Genomic DNA, 24,834 nt, shown 5'->3' with positions numbered 1-24,834 from the left:
CCTTACTTCCTCTTTGACTACAGTGCCCCTCTAACTGGCATGCGTCCATTTTGCATACTCCATTTTTCTTTGCCTATCCAAAGGGGCTGCATTTTTTAACTGTCTTTACCATACTTCAGTGCTTACTAAACCCTTTGCAGTGCATTCAAGAGATGCTCAGTTAAATAGAAGCCATTAATGCATTAATACATTGCTCTATGTGAAGTGGTCTCTTAAATATTCCCCTAGACATTTTAGTTGATTTTGCTAGTAAGAACACACTGCCATCGTTAAAGTTAATGACTCAGTGTTTTATAAGACAACACACTAATTGTATGAATTGTCTTCTTGAACAATGTGAATAACTTTGAATACAGTGTTGCTTAATATCATGGAAGAACAATTTAGTAGAATAACAAATGGCCTTGCAGTGTTCTGTTAACATCCTCTTTGTACTTGGTACCTATCAACTAGTTATAGATTCGGCCCTTTCCAAATGGCATTGTCTCAAAATTTACATAATCCTGAAGATATTTCTCTATGAACACCTCAACATATAAACTACCATGCAAGAACATACCACAGGTCATCTAGTCTGGTATTATGTCTAAGTCTAGATGGCTAGGCTGGATGTTTCAGAAAAGGCTAGGGGTGGAGGCCACCTGTACTTGGCCACCTGTACAATATTATTCTGGAGGTATGGATGTAGGGATGGTTTATACATATGATTAATTATAAAAAAACTTGTTATGTTATAACTTAACTTATAACTAAAAGTAAAAGTAAATTTCTAATTCTGCAGCCCACAGCACCTGCTGTGTCTGTGTGCTGCAAGAAAATAAAGAAATACTTTGTATAAAACTTTTTAATTTTATTAACTCTAGTAAGCCAAACAGTAGCCTTATTATAGTATATATATAGACCCCCCCCCCCTCCGAAGTTTTCATCTCACTTTATCTTTGATTGTTAAAGACAGAGGGAGTCTCACATCACACCCACCCAAAAAAAGTAAGAGACAAAGAAATAGATGATGATTAGATAGAGAATGTATGTGAATGAATGGTTAGGGTTGGAAGTTACCAGCCTGAATTCAGTGTCCGCTGAAGAAGAAAAAAGTGGGATATCAACCAGATGACGGAGAGCTGAGCTGGAATCCACCACCACACCTCAAAGGAAGAAAACAAAACATCTAATAACAATGGAGCCAGCCATCTGCTGATTGATTTAGCAACAGCAGAATGAAGCAACTCGTAACATAAAGGAAAATCCCTAAAAAACTGGACTCTAAAGGACTACTTTGAGAGTCTATGGTGCTGCAGCCCCAGGAGCATCAGCATCAGATGCACACAGACTAGCTCCATCCTCATGACCCAAGATACCTGGGCAGTAACTTGGCATGAGCAACATCTAGGCTGGTAACTATAACATCTATACAGAACTGTGTGTGAATGGTGTGTGTGTGTGTGTGTGTGTGTATAAAATAAGTAGTAGTTAGTTAGAGTAGTAAAAACAACGTGTTTGCTTTTTTTCTTTTTTTTTTACTATTATATTTACAATAAATGTGGCATCTTTGCCTTATCCCTCTTAATAAGGTCCTGCTAGTTTTTATTGGTATAACATGGAGGATGTTTTTCTTCATGCCTCCTGTAGATTATATCATGCCCTGAAGCATGAAGTTTGATATCCCTTGTGATTGTTATCTGAGCTAGTATGACTGAAGGTGATCTTCATCTATGTGCCTAATCCTCTAATTGTGTGGAGGAAAGAGTTCAATGCGATACAAGGGTGAAGTGATGAAGAGACATTGTTTTACAGATAACTTAATCACTGAGCAGGTGAAGGTGCAGAGTTGCAGCCTAAGGAATAAATGTTACAATTAGTGAAACAGATATTAATAAATAGCTATGAGGATGATAGAGCTTGTATCTGTATACTTTGGGCAGTGCTTAGAAAGTTATTTATCTTCATTCTTTAAACCACTATCATGACCTGAAATGTGTTTGTTCTGAGAACAGGGACTATTGATGGTTAGTGCAAAATTCTACAATTCATTCTGCAGTGAATTAGCATTTAGCAATCCATTCGCAACTTCATGCACAAAAATGTAGGCGGAGCCTGGCTAAAGATGGTAAGAAAATTACTAAAGGCCAAATTCTGCCACTGTTATGTTGAGTAGTCCCCTACTCTACAAGTAGCTCTATAGGTGTAACATGGGAGTGCTCATGGAGTAAGGTACTATTCATCACAAGTAAAGTCAGAGAGACTATGGTCCTAATTTTCCATAAAATATGAACCTATAGAATGTTCTGTATAAAGAATGGAAGTTGCTTTGCTTTTCCTCATTATTTAAAAAAACAAAGGAAATTAGGGACAATGGATTTATATTGTTCCAATACTGGTTAAACAGAACAGACTAAATATAAGAAAGATACCGAGATTCAACTATTATTGCTTGATGAAGCTATTTCCCATTGAAAAATGCCAGTTAATCAAAACTGAAATGTTTTGTGGAATCACATCTGTTTAGATAAAAACTTAATTAGGGCGGTGAATCAGGTCCAGGATGCAAGCGAACGAGAATGAGAGACTCCAGAATAGCCCAGTGATTAGGGCTTTCACTTGGGATGTGGGAGACACAGGAACTTGAACATCCAGGGAAGTGCGCTAACCACCAGGCTATTGGTTGTTCTGAGATTTTGTTCCCTCTCTATCACCCCCCCCCCCCACAAAAATCATTTTTCATTGTGTATCTGAACAAAAGCAAATTTCAAAACCCCCAGCAGGGGGCTTCAGGGCCTAGTACACCCTGTCACAGCTCATCTATGACCTCTTTTTGTGGCCTGATCCAGAATTCACTCAAGTCAGTGGAAAGACTCTAATTGTCTTATGGATCAAGCCATTTTACAGCAGATATATGGTGCAAATATATATATTTTAAAAAAAATTTCCACCTAAAAAAGCTCAGATTCTTCTAATCACTATATGAAAACTTCTCTTGGATTCACATCGTAAATGATATTCTGCTCTTGTTCCATGGGTGGAATTGAGAATACCATTCATGAAGAGAGAGTAGTATATAATACTGGATTGGAGATGAGAATTTTTCCCGAAATCCGATTATCTTAATTATTCCTTGTAATATTCTTTGTCTATCTTCAAGCACATTACATGGTTTGTAGACCTTTCCAATACATCATACTAAATACAACACTACAAGAAATGCTGAAAAAACTGACCTTTCCATTCTGTGCTGTGTAGTTTTGAGTTTCTTTGCTTATGTACTAGCGTACTTTATGATATTAAGCCAAATCCATTAGGATGAAAACTTGATGTTCAGTACAAGATTGATTAAAGCCACAAGAGTCTCTCTATAATGGAAATATAAGACATTTAGCGAAAGCTAATGAGGGTGAAATTTCTCTTCCTGACACTAAAAGGATTCCATAGAAGATGACATGCAAGATCTATCGGAATTTCATTTCCCAAATGCTTGCTTTGAAATTTGATTTCTCCCTGAGCAATTTGTTTTGGTGCATTTGTAATATGAGATGGTGCTATTTTATTGTAAAATATAGTGATGAGGTTCCTTGATTCTGTAATTCACTGAAAATTCATAGCAATTTCATTATGTTTGCTATTGATAAAATTATACATTTTAGAAAGTAATCATTGAATAAACTGCTAATACTGTAGCCTAGGCTGGAGCAGAAAGTTGACAGCATAACATCAAATAATGGTTCCCCCATCATAGAGACACTGAAAGTGGAAGTTGAAAGAAGTGGTTGCTATTCCATGGATGGGCGGTGAGTACAGAGTCCAAGGCAAGTGGTTGGAGCATCTAGTACATCCAGAACTGATGACCTATCAAAGATGAATATTTGGGAGGGGTGAAACTGTGGCATGTCCCTACTGCATACCCAGAAATCTGTGCTGTTGAAAGAGAGAATGCTGGAAAGGAGCACATCTCCCCTACCGCCTCTTGGATTCAGTTTTCCAATTGGATTGTACACTTTCTTCCCTTTCCTAGCGTTAGTCATTTTCCTAAGAATCACGATTCGGACCAGCTGTAGGTATTTATTTTCTCCCTTTAAATTATATGGTGAGTTTGCAATTGTCTTCACTTTTTCCTTCAGTTTTTATTAAACTTCCTCATATTTACTCATTATCAAGTATACAACCATTCAGAGAGTAGTTGATTGGTTTTTGTTGTTGTCATTTTTTTAAAGATGTGGATTGAGCATCAGCACTTCTTTGTCTATTTGACATTTAAAATGTGAGGATGCTCACTAGTTGTGCTTTGTCATATTATTCTGATGGTATTGTTCCTGCTCCCTGACTAGAGGAGTTTGAATGCAGTTCTGATGTGAATATTGTTCGAAGCAAATTTATCATTCACTTTCCTCAAATAAGCTTGCGTGTGATTTTGAAATTTGCTTCTTATGCCAGTAAAACCACTGCAAAAATGTTTGTGACAGCAAACAAAGTGAGAGCTAGTGTGAAAGGGATGTAACTAAAATTCAATAAACTCTGCACAGAAAATGGAATGGCATTTTCTCAGCTCCGTGGTTGACCAGTGTTGTGGGGGAAAAACAGCAAGTCACACTCATGGTAAAGGCAAGGATCTTTTTGTTGTGTCATCTGTGCTAGAATGCTGACTTCATGATGTGAGTTAAAGAAATGTCTTTTGCAATTCATTTTCACTCATTTTATACTTACTTTTTGGTAAAAAACAAAGAAAGGCAAATGAGTTGTTCTAATTAATGGAGCAGTGATGGCGGTTATTGGATACAATGAGTATATGTATAAGACAGAGATATGGCAATGATCAGCTGTGCTGCAGCTTTTGTGGCTGCTTTGGGAAAATGAAGAATCTAAATTGTCTAACTGGGCTCATTTAAGTCAGTATTTTATAGCTATTAATCATGAGACCAATCAATTTGCAACACTAAAAAGTCCTTAAAGTTCCTGTATGAGATCTTAAAAAAAATCTGCACTTGCCTCAGTTGGTACCTGGCTGTAAAATGGCAGTGATTGCTTAATGAAACTGCAGTTAGAATTGAGGCCAAGTCAAAAATAAAGCTTAGAAAGAATCCCTGGCTTATATAAACAGATCTTTTAGTCCTCTGACCCCACTTTTACAAAGAATATACAGTGGATTTTTGCTCATTTATAATGATCCCACAAATAGCTGAAATAAAAACCTACCCAATGCTTTGAGTCTTTATTTCTTGTAAATCTTTTGCAGAGTAAGGCCCTGATCCAGCAAAGCATCTAGGCTAGTACCTCACTCCCAATTCCCATTGGATTTCAGTGGGACTTTGGCACCTAACTCTTGTGGTCTTTTGAAAAATCCCAACCTTACTTACTGCACCTGCATAAATTTAATTCTTATTTTGCTTGGTGGGCTTATTTTTAAAGAGCTCTTTTTCAGAATATCTCTTTAAGCCCATTTATTTTGCTTTAATCACTGGAAATGTGCATCTCGTGTCTTCCTTTTGTTTGGCCCAGTGTAAATTCTGGAGTTTTCCTAAACAGAGATGACCTGCGATGATGTCCCAAGCTGTTTCTTTTTATGTGGTTTATGCTTGAAATTGGGTCCATAATTTAGAGCCTGATTCACCATTCCACTGAAGTTGATAAGAGTCTTCCCATTAACTTTAATGGATGATTGATTGGACCCTTAGAGAGCTGAATGCCTTTCCTCATCTCATCTCCTGGCTTTGTTTTTCCAGCAAGAATTCTGGTGCTGAAGCAAAAATGTTTCTGAAAAAGAATGGATACATTGGACTTAATTGCAGTTCAGAATGCATAGGTGCAAATCCCACTGCATTTAGCATAACCATGAAACAAATGGAAAACACAAATCAGTAATGTAGGTGTAGGACTAAATATTAGCAAACATACATGAATTAAATAATGTAAGAGCTGGTAGTATATTTGGGGATGTGCAGAAGATTGTTCCTTTTCTCTGTATAACATGGCTTCCCACTTCCAGCTCATAACTCCCTCCTCCTTCTCTGTGACCTATTGTAAATTGCCACTTAACACCCCTCTTATTTTGATGATTCCCTGGGGCATCCCTTCTCTGTCAGAGTTTCTGCAGCTGGGAGCCAATTCCTGACACTTCTCAATTCAGACTCTGGCTCTCAATGGTTGTCTTTTTGGGGATTACTCCAGAATGTACCGTACTATTGTTTTACAAGTTCCTACCCAACACAGCATTGGATCTCATCTCCGGGTCACAGATAGGAGCCTTCTCTATTCCTTATCTTCCTGTTGTATGAATAGTATTAGCAAGGAGTCAGTGAGATCATTAAGCAGGTAGCATGTGAAGAGAGAAGGAGTGAGATAGACGGAAAGGTAAGATGTTAGTGAAGAGGCCCAAAGAACCCAAGATCGTCCTTAAAATGCAACTCAGTAGTATCCTTAAAATCCAGTCCTTCTGCCAATCTCAGTAGAAACCTCAGTCTCAGAGATGAGGATTCTTTCATAGCCCTCACTGTAATGGAAGAAGATTCATGATATCACCTTCCAGGCAAAAGGACAAATGGATCCCTCCAATAAAATTAGACCAGAGGTTAATTTGACCCAATGTATTTTGCAAAATTGACAGATGCCAGAGGGTCTGAGTATACTCCATGTTAAACGCCATCAGGTCATTATATGCAACCATAGGCTTTGTATTAAGATGTTTCCTGTTCCAGCATGTTCTGTATGTTAAAAACATCCCCAGCAGCAGGCAGAAATGGTAATATTAGAAGAACGATGAAAGATTGCCAATACACAGCTTTACCTCATCAGCATACCCATCATCTTCCAAATATTTGTACAGAGCATTTTGTTCTCTACTTAGGTTATTAAAGGCTAATCTAAATATCACAGGAATACGTAAACTTCCATATGCCAGTCAAATTTATTTAGATTCTTTGGAACTAAATCACTAACATTTGTTCAGATCTGAAAACATCTTTGTATGGAACTATGCATTTAAATGCCAAAATCTATTAAACACGTTGCTTGTTAGAAGTAAACTATAAAGAGTTTTCAGCTACAAAATTTGGGTTAAAATATTAAAAAAAAACAAAAACATTTGTTTTGATAAATTGAATAAATCTGTAGTTTCATGTGTATGAGACCTCTAGTGAATTTTGGGCAAGTTAAAAGTTCATAATATACTTACAAGAGAAGAATTGGAATTTCACATTCCTCCTTCCTCCCCACTTTAAAAAGCCAAGAAATGGTTGACACAAGGAATAAATCATCCTATCACCCACACAGATATTTATTGTTCTTAGCAAAAACTGAAGCCAGTTGGTATTGCAGCATGGTGACAGTCCCACCCACACACACTATCTGGCTTATGGATAAAAGGAGGATCTCATTCTGCTGTGCAGTAAATTGAATACCTTACACTAAGCGCTAAAGATAAAAACTGGAAGTTTTATACATCAACTCATGAAATAAAAGCATTGTGCTTCCTAACATATGTATCTGTCAACAGCATTGCTGCCAGGATTCAGTACATATAGCCACAAGCGCTAACTTTTGTTTTTGCCAGTGGGTGCTTTCCACCTTCCGGTTTCACTGTGCGCCAGGTGCTCCTACCATCTACTGGCAGCTTGTGGGTGCTTGAATCCCGGAGAACCCACAAAATTTGAGTCTATTGCTATATGCGTAGGCACCTAGTATGATCCTGCAGGCACGTCACAGTTTCTGCATGAGCATTATTTTAATGTTCACAAATATTTGAGTTCCTTGGGTTTGCTAATGGCAAGTCTGAATAACATATAAATGTATAAAAGACCACACAGAGGTACAAATCAGATGGGTAATGAGAGCTATAGATCTATCATGGGTTTAAATGTACATACAGTATATGTATATAGTATATGTATATGTAAAGTGCTCATGCTTTAAAACTTGCCAGTTGTCTCAGATACTTAATATTGGGAATACTTTGTTATGAGTGCAAATACTGAGGTAACACTATTTATTTATCTAAGACTGTGACCGTGGTAAATAACCATTGCCCACAACATATCAATGTATTTTGGCATGCTTAGATGCCACTGAGCAAGAATATACTCAACTACATTATTAAAAACTGCCACACTAGGTTAGATCAATGGTATATTTAGCCCAGTATCCTGTCTCTGACAATGGCCAGTACCAGTGCTTCAGGGGTGTGTACAAAACAGGGCAAATTTGGAGAGATCCACCCCATCTTCCTCTCTTGGCTTCTGGCAGTCAGAGGTTTAGGTTTGCCTCATGGGATTGCATCCATGACCATCTTGCTAATATCCATTGATGGACCTATCCTCCATGAACTTATCTAGTTCTTGTTTGAACCCAGTTATAATTTTGGCTATCATGACATCCTATGGCAATGAGTTCCACAGGTTAATAGTGCATTGTATGGAAAAGTACTTTTTCTTGTTTGTATTATCCTTGCTGTCTATTAATTTCATTGTGTGACCCTTGTTTTTGTATTGTGGGAATACACTTTTTTTCTAGACGATTCATGATTTTATAGACCTCTATCATATTTTCTTCACCACTATCATGTGATAGCTCTGAGTTGGAACATTGATTCCTAAGCTCCAGGGACTTTGGAGACGTTTCAGTCTGGTTGCAAACTTCAGGGTTAGGGCCATCAGTACCACTTCTTATACCCACTGTACCCTCGGTGCTGCAGTCAAGTAGCAGAGAGTAAAATAAGGTAGCAAGGTCCTTGACAGGAACAAAGCTAGGCAGGCATCCTACTAGATCAAAAACCACATCCTGTTTCTGGCAGTCTCTGAATTTATGGTTCTGTCAGCGATCATTTCAGTTTGCGTCTAACTGTGAAGAAGAAAAAATTAAAGGAAACAAATGTAGAATGCTTGCATTCTTCTATTCTTTGATGATTGTTGGTTTGAGCTTGTCTGGCTACATTTCAGCTTAACAGTAAACCAAATTACTCAGCAGTGACTTCAGTTCTTTGCCTTGTATTCTCTGTCTGTTCTGAGTGGGCAGGCATTATTAATGTCTTCCATCATGTGCAGTTGCTTTTGGTGATTTCATGAGGTCAGTGCATATCCTTAACACAAAGTAAACAAGCAATAGATTTGTTTTTGTTGTTTACTGAAAGTTCTTTAGTGCCGAACAAAATAGGGAAATTATAAAAGAAAAGCCTCTTGGCTGAAGTTCCTTCTCTGGCTGTGTTCATTCTCGCACAGAAGGCAAAACTGCTTGCAATGATATTTTTGGCTCCGTTGCACTGTTATGTCACAGCCAATGACAAAATTATGCTTTTTTGTTGTTAAATAATTTTTGTGCTGGCAGCTTCCATATGCAAAGCAACATTTACTTCACTTTACACATTCCTTTTGAATATGTTCTACATAAACATACTAGATGTCACAGTCCGTTTACTGGATTGGGAGAAATCAGCTGTGGTCTGCTCTCATGAAAACAGGTTCTAACTTTCCCTAAAACCATTGTGTAACTAGAATGTATGTAACTTCTGCTGGTGAGGGTGCCCCAAATCCTTTCCTTGGGAACTTCTGCCCTTGGATACCTGCATGTCATACATTCATTGATACTGAGGGAGTTACTCTATACGTTAACTTGGCCCATGCATTTGAGAACAGAATTTGGCCCTTGGTATAATTAGTGTTGCATGCTCCACTTTTCTATAGATGTAGTTGGAAAGCTTCCTAGATCATATAACCTTTCATAAAAAAAATTGGCCAGAAGGTTGATAATGAATTAAAAGTAGTAGCTTATGAGCTGCTTTCTCTCTTTGTCTTTCTCTGAAGCTTCTCCAAGTGAGTCTTCCGCTCCCCCCCCCCCCCCAAAAAAAAAAGAAAAGAAAAAGACAACAGAGAAAGCTGGCACTCTTGCTGATAGGAGATGAAACACCTATTTGACAGAAGCATACAATTGTGTGTTTGCTGCCAAAACACCATGTGCCAGTTGCTTGACTTGGGATAAGTGGGAAGAAGGAATTAGTGAGAGAGCCTGCAGTGCAGATTTCAGAAGTATTTTTGTTCTGTTCACTGCTCTCCCTTTATCTTTTCTTCTTATGTGTCTTTCTCCTTCATGCTATGACAGTCTTTGGCATTGGTCCTGAATACAGATGAAGCCAATCAGTTGTCAGCATCTGCTATTGGGAAATAAGTTTTGGGCACTGGCACAACTTTGTGCTTCATACTGTACAGGTGGATTCCATTTTCTGTTTTGAAAGATCATGGGAATTTTTGCTTGCGTCATTTTCAGTGTCCAGAAATTGTGTGTGTGTGTGTGTGTGTGTATTCCCCCAGCCTGGTGCAACTCTAAACTGCTTGCTATTGTATTACAAAAGGGCAAACAGGACAAAACAGACACAGATTCTTTGTATGAACGGACAACAAATTAGTTCTTGGTCCCAGCATAGCAACTGCCTCTACAAAGGGTCTGACACCCCTTTACACTACTACATGGGTACCCTCTGTGTTGTGCCGGGTCAGGTTTGTGTTGTGCTGGTTTGTGTTGGTGAAAAGAGCGTAGATCTGACCCCATCTTTACCCCAACCCTCTCTGTTTGTTTTGGAGAACTTAGCAATGATGGAAGCACTAGTCTAGTGCTTCCATCTGCGCCACTCAGTCTAATTGTATCTGGGTCAGGGTGTGTGTGTCTGTTCCTCTCTCCAGACTTCCTTGCAGAGCCTGCCAAAATGGGTACATTTGTACTGGAAAGTAAGGCTGGATCTGAGAGACCGAGAGACCTGTTCTTTTCAAGCTCACGCTTGAGTGTCTATATCGCATTGCTATGTGAGCATCATACCCAGCAACAATGTATCCATGCTGCATTTTGCAGTCATGAGTGCCGGGGGTGGGGGGCATGCACAAGAGGGGGGCAAGCAACGTCACGGCTCCCCCAGTAATTGGCAGGGGCACAGAACTCCTCTGGCCCTGGGCCTGCGGCGGGAGTTGACGGTTCCTCTGGCCACAGGGGGAGAACGAGCTCCTCTGGCCCTGGGGCCGTGCTGGGCAGAGAGAGCTTCCCCAGCTGTGGGGTGGGATGTGAGGAGAGCGTGCTTCTCCAAAAGAAGTCAGATTTTATCCTGGACACACCCCTGGGGAGTGGCATATCCTAATCTCCTTAGTGCTCTTGCTAGCTGTACTCCTCTAGGGCTTGGTTCAGGGTATATTGTGGGAGAACGTTTCTGTCCATCCCAAAGCACTTGAGAAGAAGTGCTCTTAGCCCACCAAGACATCCAGTGGACCCATTTTTGGGTCTGCGCACTCCCTGCATGTGGAGCCTGCCACCTGGATCCAGTGCCAGTGGAAGAACAGCTTGCCCTTTTGCTGCTGTTTTAAGATGCGGGCAGATCATCTCTGAGATATTGGTGGACATTTCAACATCAGTATTTGTCCTACAAAGGCACTTCTCGGGGGGGGGAGGGAAGGGGAGGGTACAGACAAGACATCTGTGAACAGGCTGATGTTCCTCTGTCCATTGTCATAACTGCAGACACCCCATATGTAGACTGGCCCTTCTGAAGCAGGCCCACAAGCACTGACTGGTGGGATCATATTGTCATGTGGACCTGAGCTGACCAGCAGTGGCTCCAGAACCTTCACATGAAGAAGTAGCTGTTCTGTGTGGTCAGCTTGCCCCAACCCTACAGCATCAGGACACACACACGAGGGAGTCCAAGCTAGTCCAGAAGTGGGTTGCTATAGCCATCTGGTAGCTGGCTAGCCCAGACCGCTATGGGTTCACGGCTAACAAATGTGGTGTTGGCAAGTCAGCTGAGGGGGTTGTGTTGGTGAAGGTTTGTGAGGCAACCAGGACTGTGGTTTACTCAAAGGTAGTGGGCATAAAAAACATCAAATGACTAGCAACCTAGGACTAAATACATCCCCTGCTACCATGTGGGCTCATAATATCATCACCACAGATTGAATACTACTTGGAATCACAATACTAAATACATCCTCTATACTATTTGGGCTGACAATACAGATAGCTCAGAAGAGTCCAGCTTTCCAGAATGACTGATTTCTAGGCAGCACGGTACTAGCGAGGAAAGGAATGTAAGGTTCACAAACAGAATACCTACCAACCCATCATTCTAACAACAAGCATGTTTCTAGTAAACATTTCATGCTAACTGCTTGTTTAACACTCTCTCCCATTCTTGGTATCCATTTTGAACCCCACATGGTGCTGGGGAAGAGAAAGGGGGGTTTGCTGGAGAAATGGCATGGCTTCTGAGCTCAACAGAAGCACACTACAGCCCATAGCTTGTAACAATACTTCAATTGGACATACCCTGGAAATCCCTCCCATTCGTACTATTAATAACTAAAAATATGGCAGACCAAACATACCAGGCTCCAGCTCCAAAATGACTACTTCTTCTGGTTCAGCTGTGGGCTGTCCGCTCAGCCCTTCCTGTGATCCTAAGAGTGGTCCAGTGCCAGATGGCAATGGGCTCTTTGCTATGTAACAGTAAAACTCAGCTGGCCTGACCAGCTCAATATACCTCATACACTGTTGTTAAGATATTTTTTTAAAAGGTGTCCTGCAATATATCATTTGAAAAGGAACACCACACTGGTCATTAATGTCACTGTGAAATGTACGTATCAATGCTTTAGATGAAATGATGGATATTATGGTTTGAGAGTATAAACAGACAAGGGAGGTTTTTTTCCAGACAAAGGGGAAAGGCAAACAACTCTTCCAGCTCACTTGCAAACTGAGCCAGCTGTGACCAAGAAGTGAGACAATGGGCTACTCATTTGCCCTGGAGATTGTTGGAAGATCACTGCATTGTAAACCACCGGGAGTTTGAAAATTAACATATCAGCTCCATGCTGGACACAGAAATGCTGAGCCCCCAGGAGGGCTTCCAGACTTTGAAAACAAAGATGAACTTTGGAGATATAAGGAGCTGCTGACAGACTTTAGTGTATCCATCTTCTGGGGGAACAAAAGAACCAGCAATTTGATTCTGTGGGGGTTGGATCCTGGCTGGAATAGCCAGTTGTGTTGGAGAATGCTAACAATTTGGCATGAGTAATAAATTGATCTTGCTAGAATTTAGTTTTAGACACTAGTAAGCATGTTTTGCTTTTGTGGGTAACACTTTCATATCTCTTTCATTCTTGCTTGAAATGACTTAAATCGGTGTCCTCTGTTGCTAAATGTATTCTTAGTTTTACTACAAACCCGCTCAGTGCTGTTATATTGGAGTAGGTCTGATTCTTTAACAAACAGAACAGGCTTATGTGTGCACTGTCTGTTTTTGCAGCGAACTTGGTAACTTCGGTGAGCTTCCAGCAAGAGAGATGAGACCTTGAAGGGAAGATGGTTTTGGGGAGATTCAGGACCAGAAGAGTTGTTGGGCGCCACCCTGCAGGGAGTAACTGGGCTGCTGGAAGCCAGAGTGAGATCATTGTGCTGTGAGCAGGCGGCTGATGTCAGGTCTCTGAGCCAATTCTGCACAGTGCAGAGGCACCCAGGGCTACAGGGCAGGCACTGACAAAATTCCTTACCAAGTGTTACAATCCCCAAACAGGTCCTCTGAATATGAATCCAGGAGGTGCTGTAGCTGCTTTGGTGGCATAACCTGATTGGGACTGGCGTCAGCACCAGGGTTATTTCGTCTGCTTGATCCAGTGGTTGCTATCCCTGAGCAGCAGATTGTCATGCAGCGCTGTGGGTTCTGTGCTTTGTGCCGTTCCTGGCACCTGATCAAATTCATTGTAGAAAAGGCAGAGGAAGGGGAGTTCCCTGAGGTGTGGTTGTCATCGCTGGCTTTGCAGTAGTCAGTCTTGAGCTGCTTGACTCACTCCTGGCATTGAATGGAGGTCTGATGGATCCCCAGCACCACCAGCCTCTCCGAGATTCTTTTGGACACCTACTTATTTCTTGTACTCTCGCTGAAGTCAAATATCTTTCTCTCCTCACTCCAGTTTTACCAGAATCCAGTTGTGTTCCTCTGGCCAGTTAGTAGTGCAACTGATGTAGGCCTTCTTCTTAATGCTGGCTATAGCTAACACACAATAAGGTTAGCTGTGACTATGGTTACACTACAAAGCTTACAGCAGCACAGCTGCATTAATGCAGCTGGCCACTGTAGCGCTGCTAGTGCAGATGCTCTCAGCCAACCGGAGATGCTCTCCCGCTGATATAGTGGTGTCCACACTGGTGCTTAGATCGGTGTGGCTTATGTCGCTTGGGGGGTGACTTATTCACACCCTCAGGCAATGTAACTTATACTGACATAAGCTGTAGTGTGGACATAGCCTGTGTTTCCAGTTGAGGAGTCCCCGTGGAAATGAAGGGTTAAATGATGCACAGCTGTATTTGAACCTGGAGGTTGGTTCCAGTTCCTGTGAATCAAGTGGAAAGATTGGAGATGGAAGGGCTGGGACGCACAGGCCTATGGGATTGTGGGATAGCATTGGTCAACAAAAGTTCAGCAAATGCAATTAATGGGAGTATGCATAATATGCATATACATATGTGTGTGTATTTTTGTACACACACGCACTCCCTAATGATATCCTGCAAAGATGCACAGAGGAAGGAGGTTACGTGATGTCTCCCCCATCCCCGTTCTTGTGGACCTGCAAATACATCTATAACATATGCACTGTTGTCACTTGGAAATAGTAAAGTTATAGAACTGCATGGTTTAGGAGAGTAGTAATTTGGACCCAGGGCCATTCATCTCTAAATCCCTTGTTGAATACAGCCCAGCTTGGCAGAGACTGAAAGTCATTTCTAAGTATTTGCTGTGTAGTTGCTGATGTGAAATAAGGTCTTATTTGAATTTTTGGTGGCTAAGTGTCCATATCACACCAAAACCAAAACTCATGAAAATTGCAGTAGCTGGCACCTTTGTTGGCAATATCAACAAAGTCTAAAGATTGAGTGGGCATAGAAACTCAAACCATGAGACTGTCCCTCCAGGTTGAAAATGATTTGTAAGACGGACTAGCTTGCAGTGCCTGTGACCCAAAAGAAATCTAGAGGTGAAAGCCTCTGTATGTCATTACCCAGACTTCTGGACCATTTAGATCCTGAATGTCTTTGATATTTTTTTTTTCAGAACAGTTTGGCCATTTGCTTCCTCTTCAGTCCTTTATCTATAATGTTCTAGTGGCAGTTCAATGAGCTATCATGCAGGGGCATCTTCATTCAGATCCTGAACTCTCTGGTACAGGGATTGGAAGCACTATGAAGACACCGTATTTAGCTTTTTGGAAAGGACACGAGTGCTTTTTGTTTCTCTCTAACCCCCTCTGGCACTAGCTACTGTAGTGACATTCTTTGTCGAGAGAGAGAGAGAGAGCGAGCTCCATCACATGGGTTGGTGCCATGATATTGGGGAATGATGTGATCAGGAAAAAGTTGTGGGACTGCACAATTGGAGGTGGTAGAATAAAGAATGGCCCAACTCCTGTTTAGAGTTCTTTAACAAAATGATTGATAGTTTCTAAGGAGCATTAGAGAAGAAAACAGGAAAATAGCTAATTCTTAGATGCTAGCACTCTCCATGCTGATCACTGTCAGCAGACAGAATACTGGGCTAGATGGACTTTTGGTCTGACCCGGTACGGCCATTCTTATGTTCAAAACCAATCCATGAAAATCCGTTGGTTTTTTTACGTTCTTATGTTCTTAATTTCTAACAGGCATAAAGAAAATTATTTGATGAAGATACCACAGCTATTTTCTATTCTACAGGGCCAGACCACAACGTTTTGAGGTGGGGAGCTCAAATGATGCCCCCATGCCCCTCACTTGGGCCAAAACTTTGAAAGGTCTCAATTTTGCCTTGATCCTGTTCTACTACTCTCCTGGTACTGCTCTGCTACCTACCCCAGTAAAGGAGAACTAACAGCTTAAAATGCCTTGTTCAAAAATTTTAAGTAACACTTACATTTGCTGTTCAGGCATTTGAAAGTTAACTTTTCTTGTCTGCATAGTAAACACTGGCATTTTTATCTGTTTGAATAATCAAAGTGGTGCTTTCTGTGCCTTCTTGGTTGCAAAGATTTGAACTGCTTTCTGAAGGTCCACAGTCTGGGCCAGCTCATGCTCTATTGAGATGGTTGCAAGGCCGACCAGCCTTTCCTGTGTCATTGTGGAGCGCAGATGTGTTTTTATTAACTTCAGCTTGGAGAAGCTGCGTTCTCCACTGGCAACCGTTAGAGGAAGTGTTAGAAGTATGCGCAGAACAACAAAAGCATTTGGAAAGAGGATGGTCATCTTATTTGTGCACATATATTCCAGAGCTGCCTTTGGAGTTGATCCTGCTGAAATGTATCTTGAAAGGGCTTTCAGTTCATCACCTAAATTACTTGCATCAATATTGCGCATGTCATTGTGTGTCAACACTGTCTCTAGTGCCCTGCATTGCTCGTGTAGGTCTTCTTCAGGTATAGTGAGGAGTTTTGGAATATCATACAACATCCCAAATATACTGCTGTGTTCCTTGAGCTGCATGAAACATTCTTCAACTGACTGTATTGCACAATCTAGCACCTGGTTAAAGAATTCAACTTTCAATTCTTGTTTGCGGTCTCTTATGGGATTATCCCATGCCTCGTAATCAAAATGTCGTCTTCTTCAGTGACTCTTGTATTCTTGAATGGGTGGGAAAATAGCTTCAGTATGAAGTTCCTCTGCCAACTTCTGTGCACTCTTCAGAATGTTTTGAAATCCCTCATCTGACCAGTAAGACTGTAGGTATGACTTTGCTTTGTCCAGTTGTCCCATTGCTCCAGCTATATCAAGGTCAACACCTTGGAGTCTCTTGCTTACAACATTTATTTAAAATAGTATGTCATGCCACAACACTAAGCCACATAGAAATTTGAAGTTATGTATGTTTCTGGTGAGTCCATTTCCCTCCGCCACAGTTCTCCCACAAACAGTTCCTTTCATAGCATTATCCTCCATAATGGCAACTATGACATCTATCTTCCCAATTTGGTGTTTGATAGGCTTTATCGCCTTCACTTGACTTTCCCATTGTGTGGCACTCAGTGGTTTCAGTGTCAGAGAGGATGTTCCCAGATGTTGCTTCAAAATTTGCCATCGATGAGTTGATGCAGAGAAAAATACATAGATGCTTTGAATTACATTAAAAAATTCAGCAGCCCTTACTAGAAGCTGGTGCTGCATCACTGACCACCAAGTTAAATGAATGAGAACTGCATGGGACAAAAAAAGCTTGAGGGTTTAACGCTCGGATCCATCTCTGCACTCCTCTGTTCTTTCCTCTCATGTTGGCACCATTATCGTAGCCCTGACCTCTCATGTCAGCTATTGTAATTCCCGTATCTTCCAGCTTTTTAAGAAGCACATTTGTCATACCAGCTCCTGTAGTATCATCAATGTCAATACATTCTAGAAAATGCTCTCTGACAGTCACCATTGCAGGGATATTTTCACTAGATTCTGTTGTTGTTACAAAACGCACCATTAAAGTGATTTGTTCCGTATGGCTGATGTCAGGTGTGCAGTCCAGAATAACAGAGCAATATCTTGCTGACTTCAGATCTGCCACAATCTTCTGTTTGACTTTCGTTGCCGGTAACTGTATGATCTCATTTTGAATTGTTTTCCCAAGGTAGTGGTGTGTGTACATTTCTTGAGTGATGACTCTTCTTAGATGCTCCTGGAGTATGCATCAAACTCAGCCATCAGCGCCACAATTTTAAGGAAGTTTCCATTGTTTGGCACAGACAGCTGATCTGAAGTGCCATGCAGTGCTAGGTTGTGGGTAGCAAGCATTCTCACAATGGCAATGAACCTTTTCAGAACATTTTGCCAGTAAAGAGACTCTGATGCAAACTTTTCTTGATGCTGATTATCTACGGTGGCTTTTAGCCTTAGTCTCATCTCAAGCTCTTTCCACCTATGGAATGCTCTTTGGTGATTTGCTGCCTTCTCATGGCATGCCAGATTTCTAGCCATATTTTTCCAGTCCTTTGTTCCTGTAGAACCCAATGTGGCTGAAACATTAGACTGGAAGAGTTTGCAACAAAAACAGTATGCAGCATTCTGGGTTTTTGAGTGCATAAGCGATGGCCTCTCCACTTTGTCACCATTGGGGATTTCATGCCAGTAATGTTTGGATGGAAACTTCTATTTTCATTGTCTTTGGGGAACATGAAGTTTTTTCTTGCTGTGGCCCATGCAGTACAAGGAAGTCACTCAGGCTACTGCTCAAGTGGGTCCACAGTCCTGGATCATCTAGACTTAAGGAACTAAATTCAGCAGCAGCTCTTTCTTGCACCTCCACCACACTCTTCTCTGATCAACACTTTGCTTCAGGAATGTGCATGGTTACATCCATTTGAGATGGAGATATGGATGCTGCAGTAGCTGCCAGGTCACCTGCACTCTGACTAACTGGAAGATCAAGCATCTCCTCACCACTCACATCCTCACTGGCGCTGGAAGGCTCACCATGAACATGTGTCTATGTAACTCAGGAGAGCTCCTTCCTGCTTAAATAGAAAAGCTTCCTTTGCTTTCTTGCTTTTTCTGAATGCTGCCCCAGAGGGGCGTTTTCTTCTTTCACTCATGACTGCTGTTCTGTGCCAGCTATAGTGGCTCTCAACACTCAATTGAAGGGGACAAATAAGCAGGCTGGTAGCAGGGCCTGAGTGAGGGAAGATATCAGCATCTTAAGGGCCTAACTGGCTCCTACTACTTCAGTTAACTGCCTGTTCTCCTCAAGTGGGTTCAGGGAAACAGGAAGCTCCCTGAGAAGCTGGTGTTAATCAGTCCAGGCTCCTGGCGGTGCTAGAGAGGTACATAAGAGGCTCCTCCTCCTCTCTCTCGCTGCAGCTCCTGCTGCTTTCTGTTATTCCCTCTCACCTTTTCTCCTGCCTGCCTGTTATGTCTCTTGTGCCCTCCTTCCTCCAGCGCAGCACTCCACCATCTCTGTGCATCTAGAGCAGAGAGAATACATATGCCCCAGCAGCAGGCACAATACACTCTGGGTCCTAGTGGCACCCCCCCACCCCCCAGTCTGGCCCCTGAGGTGGCCGGCTCAGTTTGCCTCATGGTAAGGCCAGCCCTGCTATTCTAAGTAGAGGGGAAATGCACTGTGTGGTAAATGCTGATTTTTAATGGCAACAACTGTGGCTCTCTAAAACATGGAATGATACTTTCCACATTTTAAACTCAATACCCAAAGATGCTGTGAGGTTTAATTAATGTTTAAAGTGTGTTGGATGAAAGGTGCAATCTAAATAGAAAGAGCACTGTAACTAAGGACACAAGGGATTGCAAATGTAGTGCCCAGAAAATGAAAGGGAACCATTCTGTATAGCTTATTAATTGGGAAAGGATGGGATTAGTCAAGAAAATGAGCCTAGTAAACAGAGAGTAGCTTTCAATTCATATATCCCTCGTAAATAAATGAAAGGAAGCAAGGTGGTTTTTTTGCATTTCCCATCCCCTTTAATTGATTCATAAATCAATTAATTACTGTCAAGAGACCTGAGGGCAGCAGGAAATTGGGTCCAAATTAAAAAGAAAAGGAGGCAATTTGTTTTAAGATTGAAAGTTGAATGTTCAATCGAAGTTTAATCAGAAATGACCCATTGTTTGAAAAGTGGAACATCAATGTCTTTCTAATTTTACAGAATGCTTCATTAAATGAGTACTGGGAAGATAAGGATAACTGATAATTTTGAAAGGAAGCTGAGGGGGAAAAGAATGCTCTCTGGAGCTGAGTTCAAAATAAAGGTGTTTTTTGCCTGTCAGTTTTTCCTTTCAAGAAGACAGATTCAAAGAGGAGCAAAAGGCATTACACTGGGACTTTGGGGATTACATGCAGTACTTTTATATATGTTATGAAAATTATATTATGAGAACTCTAAACCACTGTCAGAGCAACAAAAGGCGAGGATGCAAACACAGGAGTGGAATAAGTAATGGCAACATGCTTCCGGAGGGAATCAGACCATCAGTGGGAGTCAGAGCTAGTATCTGTGGGGATAGAACCTGTTTCTCCTGGGGTGCCTTGGTGAGTATCCACTGTACAGATCTGGAAGACCAAAATTTCTCTTACTTGAGCGGCAGATGCAGAGGAAGTTCTGTGAGGAGGTCCTCCAGGAGGTGCTGTCACTTCCTAGAGGTGGAGGGTAATCTGGCTCCTAGTCACTCCTCCACACATTTGGAAGTGACAGCTAGTGTTTTAGCTGCCAGTCCCCATTAAAGACCGTATTTACTTGACTTTAACTAGAGTTATTTGATATAACTTTCTCCTTTGGCTGTTAGCTATGGTAGTTCAGGAGACTACCAGATTATGGCGTAGGGATGATCTATGAGAATTGTGTGACTAGCAAAAGGAAGAAGGGACTTAAAGAAAGATCCTAGTGGTGGCGTGGGTGATGGGGGTTGAGTATTAAAACCAAACAGATTCAAACTTTGACACACACAGTTTTGAACTAGTTCTGATGATGTCCCCTCCCCCCGCAGCATGAATAAATTCTGTATCTGAGTAATAATTAATGTGCTGTGTTGCCATCTCTGCCCTCACATCACTTATTTTAACTTTTCACCTTAGAAATATTGCAAAAGCTAGCTGTTCTGCTTCCAGTGCTGTGACATATGTCAATGATTTTTTGAAGCCCTTACATCAATCATAAAGTCATATGGTGTTCTGCATCAGCTGTAATGTGACAGAAAATTATGTTTGTGTAATTCCATTTGAAAGAAGAAGAGCTTTGATCGATGGCTGCTGATCAAAGTTCTCGCAGCATCAAACAGGATTGTGCACAGATTCTCTTTCCTTGTTGGCTAATGATGATGATCACCATATGCCAGGTGCCATTTTGTGCTGCCATTTTGTGCACCTTCAGAGTACTGCTGGTGTGTATTGTGCAGCACCTTTTGCTTAAAGTTCTAGCAATGCAGAATAACCGCTGGGAGTGATTAACAAGTCAACAGTACAGTAATTAAAATAGTTTAGAATGTAGTACTGGGATGCGGCACACAGCTCTTTTATTTATGACATACATTGATTCTTTATATATAAAAACTGTGGTGGGTTAAAAGGACATTTCTGCTCAAAATAGATTTTAGCATAAAAGCTTTGGACAAGATTTTTTAAAACTAGGAGCCTAAAGTTGGCTATCTGTCCGCACCTGGACAAGTGGCCTGATTTTCAAAACTGCTGAGTACAAAGAAGCTCCAATTAACTTCAGTGAGTGCTATTGAGTGATCGGCACTTCAGGAAATCAAGCCACTTATGTAGGTGTCTTAGGAGCCAGAATCTAGGATTCTATTTTTGACAATCTTGGTCTATTTGGTAATAGATATTTGCAGATTCTTTCAGAGGCTGCTTTGTTATATACACAAAGAAGGTATCTTCTCTTTCAGAGTATTCTCCACACTTTTGTAGTGGTGCAGAGTAAAATGTGGATTTTCTGGAGTATAAATGCTGAACTGAGCAATTCACAAATTGATGTTTGCAGAAACGTAAGGCAAGAATGAGATTAAGAAATAAACCTTGTGATTCATGGGGTTAGCTGTTTGCCTGCAGAAGTTGGAAGGAATTTTCCTCTTACATATATCTTAGGCCTAATCGATACATTCATTGGGATAATGGGCATTGTGTCTTCCTGGGAACAGACATTCAGCCGAGTCAAGTACAGGTAACAACTGGAACATGTTTATGAATGTATAAGTCTCACTGCCTAACCTTATGGTAGTCTGGAAGGAAGTGCCTGCACACAGGAAAGGGGGACACATAGGAAGTTCATACGGAGGTCAGCGTCTAAAAGGGACAGACATCCCAAACAGCATACACAAATACAACTTCACTACAGAGAGATATATGTGCGCGTGTGCTACATATGCTGCATCAAGTCTCAAGTCTAGAGGTAGAGTACAGGACTAGGTGGACCAATTATCATATCTGGTATGGCAAATCTAATGTTGTAATCGTTTCCTTCGGTTACTTTTAATAAGGTACATAAGAATAAGGAAAAAATAATGTAATTGTTTCTAAGTTATTGATTGATTGATTGCAGTTGTGTGGATAATGATTAAGTGCATTAGTGCTGCTGCGTTAGACAGACTACCCGCCATAACTGAAGTGGTCTTGCTCTGAGAGCCAATTCCTGTATAAACATTTAAAATAAAGATGAATAGGTGTTATGAATCAGTCCTGATGTCTGTATTGTATCTTTATAATAAATGACTTCATGTGTATTCTTATCTGAGATCTTACAAAAAATGTGATATTCCTCTGAGGGGAAGAATAACGTCAAGCAATGTATTACATCATTTATTATTCCGATACTTCTATGACAAATTATACAATGTCCAAATCTTTGTGTTCACTCATACATCTGTGTGCTAATTCCATCATATTATTTTTAAGGAAGTTTTGGGACTAGTGGGAAAGCATCAGGAAAAGTCACCCCAGGACGAAAGGGGAACATTGACTGATACATTTTATATGTCTGTGTATCGATATATCTGTTTTTCCTCCAAACTTCAAAGTGTTATAGAATTACAAATGATGGGACAAATTTTACCTGCCCACCCCCTGCTCCCATTGACTTTCCTTGTCTCAATATGTATATTACAGAGATACCACTGTACCCACCAGTGGATGCATAATTCACATATCTTTTATGGGCTGTTCATTTTTTAACTTGGAAGGATGAGACTTCATTGGAATTAAGACCAACTAAAGCTTTTGCCAAAATAGCGTTTCTGCTTGCCCTTCACAAAACCTAAAACCCATTGTATGAAAGAGCCAGGCTCGGCCATGGGTATAAATTGTGCATGAGCTAAAACAAAGCCTCTAGTTTCTCTCCCTCCAGCTCAGTTCCCGAGAACGTTCCTAGGTATCAGAAGCAAGTGGAAAAGGTTGGAGGGTGCAGGCATTACACATGAGTCCAGTTAAAGTTCAGAGCAGTGTTAACGTTGTTTTTAACCAAAGCTTTGTTTCACCACTTCACAGCATGCAATCTCTAACTGGAAATAATGTTCTGGCTACATGATTAAACATGGTTGCCAGATTTACAGTTCCCAAAGGCACAACTTTAATATATGTGCATACTAGGTAGGAGTCTTTTCTGGCAGATATGGGCAGAGGCTATTGAACATCAATAAACATCTGGATGGAGAAACCTCAAAGATGTTAGTCTGACAGGCATAGGTATCCATCGGTTCATCATCCAGTAGAAAGTTCTGTAATATCTGTCAGTACTGCCCACAGGTCTGTCATAATCAGCTGGGAATAGCCAGAATAGATAAGACAGTCAACTCAAATTCAGGATTTCTTCAGCCATATCATAGTCTGCACTCGATCCTCCTTGCAACTTAATCCCAAAAGAATTTAGACATGCACCACTGTTAATTTTATAGCCATGTAAACACAGTACTTACTGCAGAATGATTTAGGCACTTCTGATCCGAGGGCGCAAATTCAGCTTACTTGTATTGTAATAGCACTCTGAGGACCCAATGAGGATCGGGGCCACATTTTCCTAGGTGCTGTACAAAACCCTATGAAGACACAGTTCCTGCCCCAAGATGCCATTATTTGCACCTTAAATATAAATTAATTTCACTAATAATACATTCTCTACTTAGCCCCTTGATGAGTGGCAGTTAATGTCTGTGTCCCCTTCACAGAGAAAGATGAGTGGCCTCTGAAAGAAGACAGACATCTGCTCTGAGATTGCCCTGCCTTAATTGGAAACTGGATTTTAGAAATTCTGGGAGGGTTTTCAGATAAAGGATTATAGGATAACAGTCATTCTGCAGAGAATTCATAAGAAACCCTTCAAATTATACAGAGTCCAGTGAGGTGGTACAAATAATAAGATTAACAGCTCTGTTCCTTTCTCTCCCTGCACACACTGCTCACCGTAAACATAAAACAGTGGTGCAGATTTCTTTTCCTAACTGTTTCATGCACTTATTTCACATGCTTGGTTTTAGAAAGTTTTTCTGGGTGTTAGTATTTATGCATGGAACTCTCTTAATCCAGGTCCCCAGCCAGTTTAGAATCAGGTTTGGCTTCATAATATTCTAAATCCAACCAGATCCTGATCAGTTTTTGTAAAATAAATAAATAAAATCAAACTTCTCTTGAGAGAGTAAGTTTAGTATGGTGTTTAGATTCCATGTGGAGTACATTACAGTATGGACAATTCTTGCTTGTGACAACAAAGGGGCTGTGATGGGGTGTACCTGGCAGTTGTCCCTTGCCAGAGGCTCCACTGCCTTCATGCACCCTGCCTTAGTGCATCCCACCCTAAGAAGGTATCCTGCTGCAAGGGAAGAAAAGCAAGTTTACCTCTCCAGCGGTGGCTTAGAGGGGCCTGCCATGATGAGCTGCCGGCAGAACCAGCAAGAGTTGGTCCTCTGGCACCTAGATGGGGCAGGAGTAGGTAGAGGCCAATCAAGGCCCAGCAGGCCAGATAAAAAGAGATGGCTGTTTCTGCTAGGGGGACACATTTGGGTAAATCCAGGAGAGGGAGGGAGGAAAGGAAGGATCGATCTCCCTGATCTAAGCCAAGTAACCTGGCCAGTCAGGACCGCAACCTTGATTAGTATTTGCTGTGGACCTCTGTGAATGAATATTGTTTATGTTAAGGAGTTTAACATGTAGGTGGCTATCTTGAGTTCAGCATTAATTTGTTTTCTGTAAGTCTGAGGCAAATCCACTCCATCAGGCGCTGGGCTCGCGTGAGCCTTTGACAGGGCCAATCTGACCTCCTCCTTGCTTATTGTGCAAAAAGAAGTGCACATCACATAAAAATTAATGGCCTGTATGTGTGTATGGAATTACTCCTACACAGGATCTCTCTCTCTCTCCCCCAC

At 41.2% G+C, this 24,834-nt stretch overlaps 1 protein-coding gene across 1 annotated transcript in view; it reads left to right on the top strand.

The window, feature by feature from the left end:
- The window catches only part of NAALADL2 (N-acetylated alpha-linked acidic dipeptidase like 2), a 651,889-nt gene that overhangs the window by 495,788 nt on the left and 131,267 nt on the right, over nt 1-24,834 (top strand). The window lies entirely within an intron of this gene.

The sequence above is a fragment of the Mauremys reevesii genome, linkage group 9 (assembly GCF_016161935.1).
Source record: "Mauremys reevesii isolate NIE-2019 linkage group 9, ASM1616193v1, whole genome shotgun sequence".
NCBI lineage: Eukaryota > Metazoa > Chordata > Testudines > Geoemydidae > Mauremys > Mauremys reevesii.
The sequence above is the reverse complement of the archived record's forward strand: the minus strand, read 5'-3'. Positions and strand labels throughout refer to the sequence as shown.